Here is an 18104-nt window from a genome sequence, read left to right as displayed (position 1 = left end):
TATTATTTTCTGTGTAAACCGCGTCTTGTGATGTTTACACAGAAAATAAGAAAAACGACCCCGTAGTGAACGAACCACATGCAAGTTTTAATTAAGACAAATAAGATGAATTATCTTAACAAGTTTTAGAGAGTGTAAATTTATCATAGTTGACAAATACGGACTTCTTAAATACTTTTTAAATGGTGTTGTGAAAACATATGAGGGCAAGCAATGCAATAGATTGACGTAATTGGGACACCTGATGATGGCACTATGTTGCCGAAACATGTTGTGAAGTGACAGGTGAAATTGAGTGCACTAGAAGACGGCCACTGTATACGTATCATGGATAGAAAGTAGTTGTATGTGATGTGACAAACTTTGTCATATACTATAGGTCTTTTTAACAATTGCTTCATAGCATTGACAAGATAAAATAGGATGATATGGCTTACCAGTGTGTGTGGAGTGGCAGGTTGTGGGTTTGACAGTGGTTTTCCCGCCTCCTGTGTGTGTTGTCCTGACAGCTTGGGCTGTCTGTGTGAGGCCTGATTATGTTTTATTGGACTGGGGACAAGTTATGTGTGGTCATCATGAAATTATAATTTTATAAATGTAATGTTTTTATATCTTGGATTTGTTATATGTTTAAGCTATATGACCAAAATATTCCGTTACTTTTGATGGTAACTTTTATCTTAAATTTTAATCAATGATAAATTTGAATGTATTATGCTAGAGAGACATTGTATTATGATGTAAACATACATTGTCTTATTTTATAAGTCTTCTTGACAATTGCTTAAGAGTATTAGCAAGATAAATTGACACAATTCTGTATCTAAGGCTTTTGCCTACTACAGATGTAATGGAATAAGGAAGAAATAATAATAATAATAATAATAATATGTTCTGTAATACAGCAGGATGAAACTGCCAGGTCATCAGATTCAGTAAATGGAAAAGTAGTTTCATTCTCAATTTCCATGTCTGACAACTGATAAAGTCCTCAACAAATAGAAGTTTTATGGCATTTTCATGTTAATCACACAAACTGGCTTCTGTTGGAGGAGTGTGCATGTTCATCTCATCTGTCTTTCTGGACTAATGCTGTCTTGTCTCCTTTCTTGAGTCCAAGCCTCCTGCTGCATGTCTTGTGGTTAGCCCTCCCAACTTGGGCTAACTGTGCTACAGCCACTTATTTTCTTCACCGGGACCAGCTCAACCTCACAGCCGTTTAAATATCCTGCTCCACTCTTCTCCAGCAGTTACCTTGGTACACTGCCATGAGACAGTGTTCTGCAATACAGTAAAGTTACATTCCTTCTATGCTTGCAAACCATGGAGGTGTACAAAGGAAGTGGAGGCAAATTCCACACATTCAATATACAAAATACTTTTCAAATACCTGAAACTGTTATCCACAGGACACATAAGCAAGCTTTTGTGGTGGTCCTTTGGTTGCAAAACTACAGTGCGTACAATCAAGTGCGTGCCGCGGCTGCAATTTGCCGTGAGTCATACCACCGCAGAACGGATGCAACTCCTCCCCGCGACTGCAGTGCTCCTACGCCGATGGTTGCATAATCGGAACCCGAGGTTGCATTAAACAGTCAGTCTTTGTCTTGCTGTGGAAGTGGAGTGGAATGTTTACAGCTGTCGACAGACGGTGGAAATGAAGTTCACTATTAAACAGCGTGTGTTTATTGTCGAAACTATTGCAAGGAAAAACATTTACAGAAAATTCGCACGTAGGTTTCGTCAGAAATATCCTGACTCGCCAGTTCCCACAAAGTCGTGTGTAAACAGGCTTCTGAAAAAGTGGCGGGCCACAGGTTCAGTGAGTGACAAGAAGAAGCAATCGAAGAGAACTGTGCTGACTGAAGAAAAGGTTAAGGATATTCAGGCAAGATTACAGATCAGTCCTCGAAAATCGTTAAGACGCTTAGCACAGGAAACTGGTGTTTCGCTAGGATCTGCTCGCACAGCCACAAAGTTAATCAAATTTCGCCCGTATAAAGTAACAGTTGTGCATGAGCTGAAAGAACCAGATCATGCAGCAAGAATTCGTTTTTGCAACTGGCTGCTGCAAAATGTACACGATGGAATAGTGGATCCTCAGCTTCTATTCATGACTGATGAAGCGTGGTTCCACGTTGGTGGCCACGTCAATGCACAAAACGTAAGAATATGGAGCAATGAAAATCCTCACGCTATACAGCAAGTGCCATTACATAGTGAAAAGGTGGGTGTGTGGTGTGCTGTAAGCCCGCGGCGAATCATTGGCCCCATATTTTTCCACGATACCGTGAACTCTGATCGGTACATTAATGACATACTGAATCCCTTCTTCGATCAGTTGAATGCCGAAGAAAGACAATACGGGTATTTTCAGCAGGACAACGCTACAGCACATACGGCTAATGCATCCATGGTCGCAATACAGGAAGTGTTTGAAGACAGAATTGTCAGTAGAGGACTGTGGCCTCCCAGATCCCCAGATCTCAGTATTTCTGATTATTATCTTTGGGGCAACCTGAAGCAAAAAGTCTACAAAAATAATCCCCGCAGCATTGATAGTCTTCAAAATGAAATTACACGCGTAATTCATTCAATTACCGTCGACGAACTGCAGAGAGTGTCGCGTAATTTATTTGTGAGATGCGCGGCATGTTTGCAAGCAGAAGGAGGTCACTTTCAGCACCTGTTATAAACCACGGTAAGTTATCTTTTTACTGTATTCTTATAAATGTGTGCATGTAGAGCAACTGATGGACGGAGACTCAGCGACACCACTACACTCACGCTATCGGGGAACGGCACTGCAGTCGCGGGGAGGAGTTGCATCCGTTCTGCGGTGGTATGACTCACGGCAAATTGCAGCCGCGGTGCGCGCTTGATTGTACGCACTGTATAAGGTGATTACTAGGTAATAATGGCTGCATATAATTTCACAAAATCCTAATTTAACCCTTGAGCAGGTATGTTGGTGTATATGGTATACCATTCTTACTACTTTTAATGCTGCAACGGTACTACATGCCTGACATCTATAGACCTTTCAGTATTCTTTTAGTGTCTTTTTGACTGTCATCTAAAATAGGTGCCAGTGGTTGAGGTGAACTGTCACCAGACAACACAACTGCAATACAGATAGTTTTTGTTGTACTAAACATGCCGTGTTGTCCATCATTTAATTAATTTTACACTATACATTTTGATTCTTCAGCGTGATTTTACACAATGCAACAGCAATAATTATATTACAGGGAAGTTCCCATCTCTGACTGGTTCACAGTGATCAGTGCACCACCAGCTGCAAGGTGGATAAGAAGTTTGCTGATGAATCAATATATTTGTTGGCCAATAACGTTCACAATGAAATGGTTACAATTCACACNCATGGTCGCAATACAGGAAGTGTTTGAAGACAGAATTGTCAGTAGAGGACTGTGGCCTCCCAGATCCCCAGATCTCAGTATTTCTGATTATTATCTTTGGGGCAACCTGAAGCAAAAAGTCTACAAAAATAATCCCCGCAGCATTGATAGTCTTCAAAATGAAATTACACGCGTAATTCATTCAATTTTTAGCACACCACACACCATCTTTGTGGGTCAGATGTGTATTCTGGGCCAAATGAAATAAAGTTAATAATTACACTTGGGAAATACTATTAGCTGATACAAATATTGGTGTAAACGGATAATACAAACTTGGAAGCCACAGCACAAATTTTTTGTAACCAGTAACGTAATTTATTTTTCGTTTTTTGAGGGGTGGTCAATAAAGACTACAGAGTGAAGACGCTTACACACTTTGTGGGATCTATGGAATGCATCTATTTTTTTACTGAAAGAAAAAGATATATGTAGCGTTAGGCTGAAAAGCCCATCTTGCCAGCAACTACAATTTTACAGTATTCTTTAATTATTCCTTTATAAAAATAAAGCCTTAAATTTAAACTATCCTTAAAGTAGCTATATAATAATTCTGTTTTAACATAAGTCTTAGCATATATTGCTCCGATTGGGTTTATCGTAGTATCGAACTATTATATTGATACTGTTAACATCACGCTACTGGGATTACTCCGTGTAGCATACAGTGTAGAATGGTTTCGATACAATACGGTGAAAATCTTTTTAAGTTTCATTAAGTCACGTATCATATGAACTCTTAAATTCCTCTAATTGAACCACGTGGTGAGCTCCAGTTCCCTTAACAGCTCCCATACCAGAGTACGGTCGTACTGGAATTACGTAAACTAATTTGATTTTAAGTTTGAATAAAAATATCTTAACTATACACAAAGTCCGACTCTTATAGACAAGAAATGACACCAATGAGTTTTTTATTTTATTTCAAATCATATGCATATACTCAATTTTTATACGCCATACATACTGACCATAGATATAATCACTACTTCTACCTACCCTTTTGCATCTTTCCAGACAATTTCAACCTCCAACCCAATAATTACGAACTTACTCAATTTTTATACGCCATACATACTGACCATAGATATAATCACTACTTCTACCTACCCTTTTGAATCTTTCCAGACAATTTCAACCTCCAACCCAATAATTACGAACATCTTTAATGTACACCATACAAGAGCCATGTGCAGCGATTTATATTCCAATAATAACAAAAATTATCTTACCTTTCCATTTGCTGCCATAACTAAACAGTATACAAAAGAAAATTATTATTACACTCCTACTACCTTGCCCTTATAAGGATTACTAATGTACAAAACCCAGAAAACAGCCGACACATGAAACATCAGGAAGTACGAACTTGTACAAACTGCGTCACGAAACATCGCCAAACATCTTGCACATCTTGCATGATGGTCCTGACCGTCCTGACGTCATAACCCCCTCCCTCTCTCTCGCACACACGAAGAAAATGTGTTGTTGGGTTACAGCCAGATGAAAGGTAAAAAGTTGTCCCTGTGCTTAATAATTACGCACTACGCCATCAAGACGTATGGGAGAGTGGATGTATACACCCACGTTTTCTTGACCTCGGCACTAATTGGAGGTGTGTGGTCAGCTTCACGCCCCGACCGCTTTACCTCCAAGGCAAAAGCTCACTGGTGCCCACTGTATGGGAGGATGGGTGGGCTCCAGTGCTGATCTGGACGATATGGAGAAATGAAAATTCTTGCCCACACTAGGACTCGAACTCTGACCCCTTGGTCGTCCAGCCTGTTGCCAGTCGCCATACTGGTTGCTCTATCCCATCTCTTTCACAGCCAGATAGGATACCAAAACCCTGTTTCACTAGCCCCACCACCCCCCCCAAAATGACGGAAATTGGTGGTAGCTGATTGCTGGCCTGAATAAAGTTCCCTCATATTTTTTTAAGCTGTGTGGCCCATTGTGGAGACAAGTTGATGTATGAATTAGCACTTCACAATTCGAGTAATTGTTCGTGGCACCACACATACATGACTCTGACTGCAATGTGCTATCATACAAGATCCGTAAACCTATCACACATCAGCTATTAAGGTCCATCACGTATGTTACTTATATTCACTTTCAGCTTTACACAAAATTTCTGGATCCAGTATTGTAGTTCAAGATGATACCTCAGAAATCTCACAGGTTATAACAGTAATAAGGCAGAACACTCATAAGTACAAATTTGGAGTGGACTGATGTCAACCTACCTTTCACAGGACCTACTAAATTGATTTAGAAGCCATTAGTGTAGTACAGATACCAGAAGATTCTGTCTGGCACTACAATATCATGAGATGAACAGCCACACAAAATATGGTTACAAAGAATCACACCTCCCCAAAAAAACAATTGTGCTTCTTACTACGGTATATAACAGCAGGTTAAGGCTCTGTCACTACCCAATACAATGGAAAATTGCCCAAGTGATCATGATCGCAAAGCCTGGCAAACCTCCAACAGAATCTTCATCGTATTGCCCAATCAGCTTGCTACCCATGATGTCCAAAATCTTCGAGAGACTGCTCTTTAAACAGATTACAAAACACAGTGGCTATGGAAGAAATCATCCCCCATCATCAATTCAGATTTAGGCACAACCATTCAACAATTCAACAGTGCCACTGAATAGTCCATCAAATAAAGGACACCCTGGAGGGTAAGAAGATGTGTGCGTCAGTGTTCTTGGATATTCAACAAGCCTTCGATAAAGTATGGCACCAGGGACTCATCATCATCATCATCAGTAATCTGTCAAGACGACAGGTCCACAGTCTCTTCCAAAACAATTCCTCCACTTAATGCGATCTAGAGCTTTCTCCTTCAAATGACAGTATCCTCTTCTGTCCCCAAGGTCATCCAGCATCTTCTTACGTCTTCTTCCTCGTCTTCTTGTCACTTCTATCCGCCCATCTATCTTTCCTTCGATAGCTTCTTTTAGAAGGCAGTTTCTGCGTAAAACATGACCAATCCAATTAGCCTTCCGTTTTCTTATTTCATGTAGGATATTCCTCTGCTCACTGACTCTAATTAACACTTCTTCATTTCTCACATAATCGGTCCAACTGATCTTCTCCATTCTTCTCCAACACCACATTTCGAAACTTTCCAGATGTTTCTGATCTACTGCCCTAAGTGTCCATGTTTCAGCCCCATACAGAGCTATGCTCCAAATGTAGCATTTCACTAGTTTCTTCCTCAAATTTAAGTCCAATTTGCTGGTAAAAAGATTCTTCTTCTTGCTAAATGCAGCTTTTGCCATGGCAATCCTGGATTTAATTTCACAAGTACACCTTCCATCATCTGTTAACAAGCTACCCAAATATTTAAAACATTTCACATTCTCCACTTGTTTTTGGTCTATCTTTATTGTGACTGGGGTTGGTTGTCTCGAAATTTTCATTACTTTTGTTTTCTCCACATTCATTTCCATGCCATAGCACCTTCCAATTTCAATTAGTCTATCAATCATGCCCTGTAGCACAGTTTCTTCCTTAGCCATTAACACAAGGTCATCTGCATATTTCACAGTTTGAATAATTTGCCCTCCTACTTTGAAGTCACCGAGCCCATCCAGAGCTTCCTTGGTAAGGCATTCGCTGTACAAGTTGAACAGAATTGGTGATAAACAGCATCCTTGTCGAACTCCTCTTCCAATCTGCACACTTCCTGTCTCCCCCCTGTCCAGTCGTACTCTAACTTTCTGATCCATGTACAATTTGCTAATCAATCTTCTTTCATGCCAATCGATACCTGTTTCTTTCAGGATCTGCATTAATTTGGTCCAGTTTACCCGGTCAAATGCCTTCTGCCAGTCTATGAAGCAAACACACAGTTCTTCATCTATCTCCAAAGTTCGTTCCGCTATAATTCTCATCATCCCAATTGCATCCCTGGTTCCTTTTCCTCTTCTAAATCCAAACTGATCTTCTCCAAGTACATCCTCTATTTTCCTTTCAATTCTTCTTTTAAGTATCTTTGCTATTATCTTTGCTGTATGTGCAATAAGACTTATTGTGCGATGGTCGCTGCATTTTGTAGCTTTTGTCTTTTTCTTTAAGGCAATCATTGTAACTTCTGTAAAGTCCTTGGGCCACTCTCCACTTTCATATATGGTGTTCATTAGTTTTGTCAGTGTTTTCAAACCACCTTCTCCCAGTAACTTGAGCACATCTCCAGGTACATCATCATCTCCTGTAGCCTTTCCCTTCCTCATTTCCTTGATAGCTTTTTCCACCTCACTTTGTAAAATATATGGTCCTTTCTCGTCTGTATCTACTTCTTCTTCCGGTTCAACTTCTAAGGTTTCTGGCCGATTAGGTCGATCATATAGTTCTGAAATATAATTTTCCCAAATTTTCAGCACTTGCCTCTGATCTACTATTCTATTCCCCTGGGAGTCTTCGATGCCAACATTTTGAATCCCATGATTCTCTTTCCATCCTAGTTCTTTTGTCTTCATGTACATCAAATCATAACGGCCTGTTCTTTGAAATTCCATAATCTCATTACATATCTTCTCAAGATATTCCTTTTTGGCCCTGTCCGTGGCTCTTTTCAATTCATTCCTCAGTCTCCTGTATTTCCTCCTGCCTTCTTCATTGTTGACATTCTTCCATTTCCTTCGCTCCTCCATTTTACTCATCATCTCCTGTGTAACCCATGGTTTTCTTGCTATCTTCTCAACTTTACCTACCAAATCACTGATAGTATCTAACATGCATTCTTTTATATCGTTCCACTGCGCTTCAGCATTTCCGCTTTCACCTTCAATTGCACCGAGTTTCTCTTCTAGAGTCTCTTGCACGCTTTGTCTTTGAGCATATAACTTCTCCAAATCCCATCTGGGTCTGCGCTTTCGAAATCCTATAATTTTCTTCAACCTGGTTCGGAACTTGGCAACCAGCAAGTTGTGGTCAGAGTCAATGTCTGCCCCAGGAAGCGTCTTCACATCCTTCACACTGTTTCTGAATCGATGTTTCACAAGGATGTAGTCCAGCTGATGCCTCTTCCAATCCCCAGGTGCCTTCCATGTGTAAATTCTTCTCTTTGGCTTCTTGAACCAAGTGTTGGTAACAATCAATCCATTTCGTTCACAAAAGTCAATAAGCATTTGACCTCTGTGATTCCGTCTTCCTAGTCCATGTGATCCAACAATATTCTGATATGGTTCATCTCCAACAATGCTGTTCCAGTCTCCCAATATGATGCTGTTTGTGTCTCCTCTTCCATCTTCCTGAAGAATTTCTTCAATTGTGTCATACACTTTTTCCACTTCATCATCTTCATACTCTGATGTTGGCATGTACACTTGTATAATCAGTATATCTACCGGTTCCGCCTTTAACTTCAGAGCAATAATTCTGTCATTACAAGCAATCTTCTTAACAACACTCCTCACTACACTTTTATGCACCACTATTGCCACACCTCTTTCAGCCCGTTCACCTCCGGAATAATACACTGTATAATCACCGCTTCTTATTTCACCTTGTCCTTTCCACCGCACTTCGCTGACACCTAGCACAGACACTTCATTCTTCTGCATTTCCGTTTTCAAATTCTCCAATTTTCCTGCTTGATTCAAGGTCCTGACATTCCATGTTCCAATCTTGTATCCATGCTGTTTCTTCTGATCTTCGCACTTTTTCTTGTTGTAACGCCTGCATGACATTTCCTCTAGAAACACTCCCCCCCGGAGATCCGATTGGGGGAGTAGTTTACCTCCGGATTGTTTTGCCTCCAGAGGAAACATCTCGCATATATGGTATCTCTGTTTTTGGAAAGAGACTATCCAGGAAAAGTGATAATGTGGTAGTTTTTCCATTTGCTTTCCACATCGCAGTACAGCAGCCGTTCAAACCACTCTGGTCACGCCTGCTGCTATACGAACTTGAACCATCTCGAGCATCATTTGCTCTGTGCTTCAAGTCGCTACTGATGACGCTGCTTCCGGCATCAGTTTTTGGTCTCTCTCTTCGTCTGATGCCTACCCTTTGACCTGTCCAGCAAGGGAGGCCCTGCCAGTAGCTACGCTACCGCTGGTATAGCTCTCAGGGTCCTTGGCATACTCAAACCCCCTCACCACGATAAGGTGGAGACACCAACGAGGGAGTACCAGGGACTATTATACAAATTAAAAAAAAACTACCGTACCCAGTAAAATAAACACGTATGTTACTTAAATCATACTTAACTGATCGCTACTTTCAAGTTAAAATAGAAAATACATACTCCAAATATTACCCCATCAAATCTGGAGTACCGCAGGGTAGCGTCCTTGGCCCCTTCCTATACCTGATATTTACTTCCGATATCCCCCAGTCACAAGAAATAACCCTGGCCACATTTGCAGATGAAATTGCAATCTTGTCCTCCCATACAAACCCTAATAGAGCGTCTGAAACATTACAGAACTACTTAAATGTTCTCCAGGAGTGGCTAAGACTATGGAAAATCAAAGTGGATAATACTAAATAAGCACAAATAACATTCACCACCAAATGTAGGACGTGCCCGCAAGTTACAATAAACAATGCACCAATTCCAGAACAATCCAAAGTCAAGTACCTCAGACTCCACTTAGACCAAAAACTAACATGGAAAGCTCACATCCAAGCTAAGAAACTGCAGTTAACAACAAAAGCAAGAAATATGAATTGGCTATTAGGCAAAAACTCCCAACTGTAAACGGCAAATAAACTCCTAATCTACAAAACCATATTAAAACCCATCTGGACACATGGGATTGAACTGTGGGGATGCAGTAAACCCTCCAATATGAAAGTATTACAAACATTCCAGTCAAAAATGCTACGCTCAATAACAAACGCCCCATGGTTCGTATCCAATCAAACCCTTCATGCAGATCTCGGAATACCCTTCACAAAGGAAGTCATCAACAAAAAAGCCACCAAATATAGAGACTGCATCGTAGACCACGACAAATATCTAATAAATGAACTCACCGCTCAACCCCTGGCGAACAGAAGACTCCAATGCCTTTGGCCGGAAGACCTAACCTAGGAGACGTGTGAAGACCATCAGCGGATGGTAATCACAACAAGCTACTACGACACTTGAACATTTACTTATTACTCTGCTGTCACTAGAGTAGATTGTAAATTAGCAACCAAATTAAATAAAAAGAAATATAGACAAAATAAGTATACACCAGACAGCTAAACATCTTACACATGAACTAAAAATTAAAATGTAAAACACTATAATTCTGCTTGTAGTTTTGTATGGGTGCGAAACATAGCCTGTGACATTAAGTCACAAATATAGACTGAATCATGGCCTATTACAGGGATAGCTTTACCTTTATATACACTGAAAGTATTCAAGAACAGTGCACTGGGGAAAATATTTGGAATAAAGAGGAATGAAGTGACAGGAGGTTGGAGGAAACTGCATAATGAAAAGCTTCACAACTTGTACTCTTTGCCAGGTAAAAGGTAAAAAAGGTAAAGTTGTTCCTGTGCTTAATTCAGCACTATGCCAAGGTGTATGGGGGAGTGGATGTATAGATCCATATTTTTTTTTTATTTCAGCACTAGTTGGAGGTCAGTGGTCAGCTTCATGCCTCAGACATTTTATGCTTGGGGAAACAACCCCCAGTACCCTTTGGATAGGAGGTTGTGTGAACCCCAGAGCCAGTCTGGACGACTTGGAGAAGAGAAAATTCTTGACCCTACTGGTACTCGAGCTCCAACCTCTTAGTGGTCCAGCCCGTAGCCAGTCGCTATACTGACTAGGTTATCCTGGCTCCCCTTCGCCAAATATAATTTGAATAATGAAGTCAAGGAGGATGAGATGGGCAGGGCGCATAGCATCCATGAGACCAAAGAGGAATGTATACATAGTTTTGGTGGAAAAGTTAGAAAGAAAGAGACCACTATAGGAAGTACTAGACATAGGTGGGAGAATAATTTTAAAATGGATCTTAAGAATGATAGGAATGGTTGGTATGGGCTGGATTCATCTGGCTCTCAATAGGGGCCAGTGGTGGGCTCTTGTGAACATGGTAATGTACTATATTATTTTTAAGCATCCTGTTGCACTATACACTTCTATACGTAATAATACAAATGCCGTTGTGAATGCATATACCAAATGAAATGTGCAGATTGCCCATTAAAATACATGGGACAAACGGGCTGAACATTTAACACCAGATATAAGGAAAATATACATGATATTAGAAATAATAATAGCAATTCCGGATACTCAAATCACATACTAAATACAGGACATTCATACGAACAATAACAGACCTAATGGAAGTTGTAACAACGGGAAAGAAGGGTAGACATTTGAATACACCAGAGAAATATCATATATACAAAGTAAGTAAGTACGTAAGGCCTACACATGAGTGACACACACATAGAAACACACAATCCCATATTTCAAACAATATATGAGATCTATAGAGACTAACAGTATCCACCCTCCCGACTTCCCCTTCCTCTCCTACACTCAACAACATAAAAACACAGCACACAACACACCAGAGAGCAAACATATTAAAGATGAGCAGTGACACACACAGGCAGCCTGCACAGAGTAAGTACACACAATATAAAACATATAAGAATAACCTAAGATCATAATGATAGTAATACGAATATTTGTGAATTACAGACAATACATGAACGGTGCTGAAAACAAGAAATAGCCACTGCAGCACATGTAGACACAGAGCAGGTATCCTTATGATTCAAAACTTTAAATTTTGAATTTTAAATTTGAATTCTAAAATCAAATTAACGAGCATATGTTGGCAAGATTTTAAACAAACTGACAGGCTGGTGTTTTAGATTTTAGATTGTGTGCAGTGTGACAGCTACATAGTGAAAAATACACCCGATGATGGCCAGTTACGGCCAAAATATGTAGTGTAGAGAAAGAAAAGACAAAGCACTACAACCAAATAAATTGTTGCATTCACAACGGCATTTGTATTATTACATATAGAAATGGTAATGAACTTTTGGGTTACATAAAATGTTGGGTGAGTTCTTGAGTAGCACAGTGACTGGTAGATTTTCAAGAAAGACTCAGCTCCAAGGAGTTTGTTATGTATTATAATTAAGCCATTGGCATTTTCAGCAGTCCCTAAAGAAAAGCTTCATGGCCCTGACTAGAAAATGCTGAACTAAATCATAAGTAAAGAAGTTTAATTACTATAACAGAATATCTGAGGGTGGGAAAGCTTAACTGGAACTACCTAAGAATTATATAAACTGGCAGGCTTTGTCATTAGCAGTGTTGAAACCACATTCTACAAGCAAATCACGAGTGAGTTAGCAGATACAGGACTGTTCTTTAAATCCAGTCATAATAAATATTAAGATTGCGGACTTAAGGCATGTGACACCAAGTAGCTTGCCTTCATTCTCGACATATAGCTTATTCTTCTGGCCTAAAGAATGAAGCTCTGGGTTCCTCCAAATTATTGGTACCTCTCTGCCTTGCCATTCAGCATCACATTTCATGAGATCATAATACTGATTAGATGTGGGATTCTCAGGGCAGTGAACATTAAGATTACAGTCTTCTGGGATGTGACAGTGTAGTTTACTTCTTTTGGCTTATTTTGGACTTCACCCATCGTCCGGTATATAAAAAAGACAAAAATACCACAACGTTTCGGATACTGGATCTGTTTCCGTCTTCAGGTGTATAAGGAAGGTTTAACCTACTCAGTTGGGCCCCTTAGAAAGAGCTAGTCTCAATCACTGGACCTGTAGTTTAGTAGATGAACCTGCTGCTTCAGTCTTTAGGATAAAGCCTACTTCTTCTACCTTGAAGATGGAGGAATCAGATTCCTCTGTAACTGCATGGCACTAGTTATTTACGACTGCAATCAGAAGTTACATACCTGTAAGGTTCAGTTATGTGTGTTTACCTCGTAAGATTCAGGCTCTTCAAACCTACACATAATCATCATCTTTATCTCTGTTGTCATCATCCTCCTCATCATCATGAACTCTGTAAAGTTAGGTCACCATGGAGCGTCTCCACAGAACTCAAGATGGCCTTCATCCTCCATCACTGTTTTGGTCATCCCAAATCTCACCAGCTCCTTGGTTGGTAATGGATTATCAATTACTTCATGTTCACTAATGTTTTCAAGTTCTGATGGTGCCAGTGTTCCAGTAAGTGTTGGCAAAAGTCAGATATTGTAATAAAAGGAGCAGTGTATTCATAGGGATGGGGCATAATAGAGCAGACTGACAGATGGACATGTTCTGGCACTGCTGCCTGTGATTACAATAACTGGAAGGTAACACTCAGAACATAAATAATAAGTAATTCATTATAATAAATCCAATCCCATTTTCAATCATATATTTTCACACTGTATACATTAAAATGAATTAAATAAACATGCAATGCCCATATGTTAGATACATCAGTTAGTAAAACATTATCATCACTACATATTTGATCTAAAAGAATACAAGTCACAGTCATTACCTATGTATGTATTACACATACAAAACCATCTGGTAAAGGTCCAACATTCTCCACTCAAGCACACAACTCCAATAACCTACCCAATTTTGGGTTATGCTACTTTTATAAAAAATCACTGCAGACAATACCATCTATTACACTCATGTGTCATGAGTATATGAAAGCTGCCCCTCTGCTTAATAAATGAAGCACCATGCCATGAAGACATGAGGGAGTTGAGGTATAGCTCTGCTATTCTTAACCTCAGCACTAGATGGGGGTGAGTGGTCAATTTCATACTCTCACCACTATATTACCGGGGAAAGAGCTCCCAGTAACTATTGGATAGGAGGCTGGGTAAGCCCCAGAGCCGGTCTCGATGCTATCAGGAAGAAAAATATTTTATCCTTGTCAGTGTAACCAAGATATACAGTTACAGAGAATTACAGTTAGTCTGTCTTGATTTGCTGCTTATATAAATGACAAGTGAAAATTATGAACGTAGATGTGGAAAGAAGTGGCCACAGCCTATTAAAAGTAATATTCTAGAACCGACTTCAAGGAATGAAAACATTCAGGAATCTTCCAAATACAACCGAAATATTTTATCAAGTGAAATGATTCTACATTATATCAGAGGTAATTTCCACTTAACACATACTGCATTCTCTGAAGTGGGATTTCCTGCTGTGTGGTTATACCCAATATAGCAGCCCCAAACATTACCGTAACAATTTAATGACTTAAAAAACAGACATGGATTATGTGAATTTTTATGTATGAAGTATCACTGAATATAACATACTGACCATTTATATTAAAATCTCCTGAGAGCAATTTAACTCATAGGGGAATGAGTTTTATTAGAAAATCATATCACAACTATTTCATCAACAAACTACATGCATTTCAATTTCTCATATTAAGAAGACACTGTCAATGCATCCCATGGGTTCTCAGACTGTGGGTCACAACCCCAGCAGGGAGTTGCAGCTTGTTTTAACAGGGTCTCTGAGTTCTCACAAATTATTTAAAATATAATTGTACTCACAAAAAGTTTTGGAAAGTTAATAAGTAAGAAAGAATCAGTACAGGTGCTTTCAAAGGACACAGCTGCAGCTGATGAAACATTACGTGAATTTTATCATGACTGTACAGGAAGATGTTACAGCTAAGTGTAAAGTGGGATTTTGGCTATTTACATCCCTGCTGTCATTGTACAGCCTGATAGAGACCTGCAACAATGTACAGAACTGCATTTTATGCTGCCAATCAGGGATGAGGGTGTCACAAAATTTTATGTATTATTTTCAGGGGTTATATCATAAGGCCTGAGAACCCCTGGTATAACCAATCTACAAGAACATTAAAAAATATGAATCTTTAAATTCGCATATTTACTTCCTTTAAAAAGACAAATGGTAAGTTACATCCTTCATCTAATTCCAGTTTCTAGCAGAATTCATATCATCACAATTGTTGAAGGGGGGGGGGACTTAAACCTATAAGTTACAAAGTAAGATCTGAATTAAATCTATCTTCTTCTTAGTATGGGGAGTTTGTTCATACAACTGATATGTAATTACTCACTCCTTGTATTAAGGATACTTAGAAAAAAAAACAATGATGTTTATAAAATATTAAATTTCTTCAGATCATCTATAGTATATAAAAATGTGAACACTTTATGTCTGAGATTATCAAGGATTACAAATAATGAAAGACTATTAAAAGATAATAGATATTTAAATTAAAGAAATCTCCATGAAACCACAGCATATGCGCCATGACAAAACTACAAGAGTAAACCTCAGATGAATAATCTTACCTGTGTATGTTAAGTCCACACTCATTAATTACACTTTAATTGCTGCAGACAGTTCAACTGCCAGTCTCATTAAGCCCACATAACGCCCAACATTCAATGTCAGAGTAGTGTGATGGGTAATATCATTCTGGTGTACATTCTGACAAGATATTCACAGGATTTTCTACAGTCACCCTTGTAAGCTTTGTGTACCTTTATTAAAAGTAGTCTCACTTTAAAACTCCCATAAAATTGTGTCATGTTAATGCTGAAACAACATATAAAGCTAAACAGCAAATAACATAAAAGTGGAGATGGAAATTCATGTTGATGTTAGTATATAAATTAATATTTGATACAAATTTCTTCACATATTTTAACTGAAAAATTTCTGTCACATTCCTTACATGGCACTTTATTAATGATCATCACATTTCCCAACTTCCCTAAAACTAGAAAAACTGAAGATACAACCAGGCCATCTACATTTTCAGTACCTACAAACACTCCACTTCAGTGACATTTTACAATAAAATTGTAACATTAAATAGCTGTATTAAAGAAGTTACATACATATATACACTTCATACCTGACTTTATCTAACAGTTCACATGTATAGAAACATCAATTTATTTAAATAGTTGGAAAACAGCACACCCTATGAGATGTGATGCCATTTAGTCGTGTGGATGGTTACCTATGTTTCAGAGGAATGTATGGCCCTATCTTCAGGGTTGAAGAGTAAGCCAAGTGAACAAAAAGCTCTGTTTGTTGCCTGCTTGGCATCAGCTCCTTGTCCCTGAAGATTGATCCAGTACATTTTTCCAAAATGCCAGTAAACTTCTACCAAACTAAATGGTGTCACATCTCAGATGATAACATTTTTCTAGGCTACTGCCACGAGAACTTTGATCTCACACACACACACTTTGTAATATAGTATGACATAATCTAAACTGAAACAGTACTCAACTCACTGGCTCAAAACCACTACTGAAATGTGAGTATTAAGATTTGTCTATGACAGGAAGGCCCATTTGTACTGAAAAGAAACTGCACTCTGACAAGAGAAAATTGCTGCACTCAACCAGAATACTTTCAGTTTTCCTCACCATAGAACATCAACCTGCGCTGGGTAACATTTCAATAGATGGTTCATTCAAATTATAACATTTTCATGCATGATGCATGTAATATTTGTAACATATATCACAGAGATAGTTGCAATACAAAGTTAAAAACGTTAATTATTGGGAAAACTGTGGTAATTAGAAGGTCTAGAAGCAATATTAGTTTCTAAAATTCCCACATTACATACAAGGAAACCATTAAAGTACAGGACCATACTAAGAACAAATTTTCTTCCTAATATAAGTGCTAACTGTATTCTGAAACATCTTCTATAACCTGTGCTACATTACTTCATAATGCAATGCTGTAATAAACAGGTGGAATTTGTATGTTCATAGTGATGAAAAAGACTAGGAAAGGCAGGGAAGAATTGCAGAACCAACTTTTAGATTATTATTATTAACATTATAGATTGCATCTTGTTGTGCATATAATATTTAACATATGTTATAACGGTCAACAACACAACAAGTATATCTTTATGTCCTTTAAATCGTTAACTATTAGTAATGAATTTCATTAGAATATTAGACTATAGATGTATGCTCAATTTGTAAACATATATTCGCTTGCAACAACAGACAACACTCGCATAAATATGGATCCATATCATGACCCTTAACTTTAATCACTTGAGTTATAGATCATAGACAGGTGCCTGATGATCTAAATTACAAGGTCGAAACACGTAGCCCTTTATGCTTACATTAAAGAAGTAAGATATATACCAATATCTGTTGTCTTAATTGAAGATATTCCTGCTCTATTTGTTGTGTTGACGGTTATAATGTATAATAAACATTATTAATCTTGTAATAAATAACGATCTCCTGTCAGAGAAACCCAATATCAAAACCTGCATTAAGTAGCTAAACTATTTCTTTCATTTACGGATATTTAAATAAACCATGCTACGTCTTAGGCTTCCACAGTTGTTTGGTGCTGACATTTCTGCTGTTGGGCCTCTGTGCAGTGTGGATGTTGGCAGCATGTATAGTGCAGTCATGGTTTATGCAAGGGATGCAGTCCTGAAGACTACATAATTCAAGACAAGTTTTCTTGTAGAAATAAATGTACTGCCCAATATTTGAGGACTCAACGTTATTTCAAATTTGCATAAAGTGTGACTGCACTGTACCTCTGAAACATTGGCCTATCTGCCCACATCCACACAGTGCAGAGAACAATCACTCAAATCAACATCAACCATAACATGTTTTGAACTAAGTTGTAACAC

At 38.6% G+C, this 18104-nt stretch overlaps 1 long non-coding RNA gene across 1 annotated transcript; it reads right to left on the bottom strand.

Moving 5' to 3' along the window:
- Nucleotides 1–801: 801 nt before the first annotated feature.
- LOC111865282 lies at nucleotides 802–4819 on the bottom strand. Its single transcript, XR_002842960.2, has 2 exons — nucleotides 4655–4819; nucleotides 802–1281 (listed from the first exon to the last, which is right to left on the bottom strand). It is a non-coding gene; the product is annotated as an uncharacterized LOC111865282 (long non-coding RNA).
- Between the last annotated feature and the right edge of the window lie 13285 nt (nucleotides 4820–18104).

Source organism: Cryptotermes secundus, unplaced genomic scaffold (genome assembly GCF_002891405.2).
Source record: "Cryptotermes secundus unplaced genomic scaffold, Csec_1.0 scaffold2219, whole genome shotgun sequence".
Classification (NCBI taxonomy): Eukaryota; Metazoa; Arthropoda; class Insecta; order Blattodea; family Kalotermitidae; genus Cryptotermes; species Cryptotermes secundus.
This window is presented reverse-complemented; position numbering and strand designations above follow the sequence as displayed.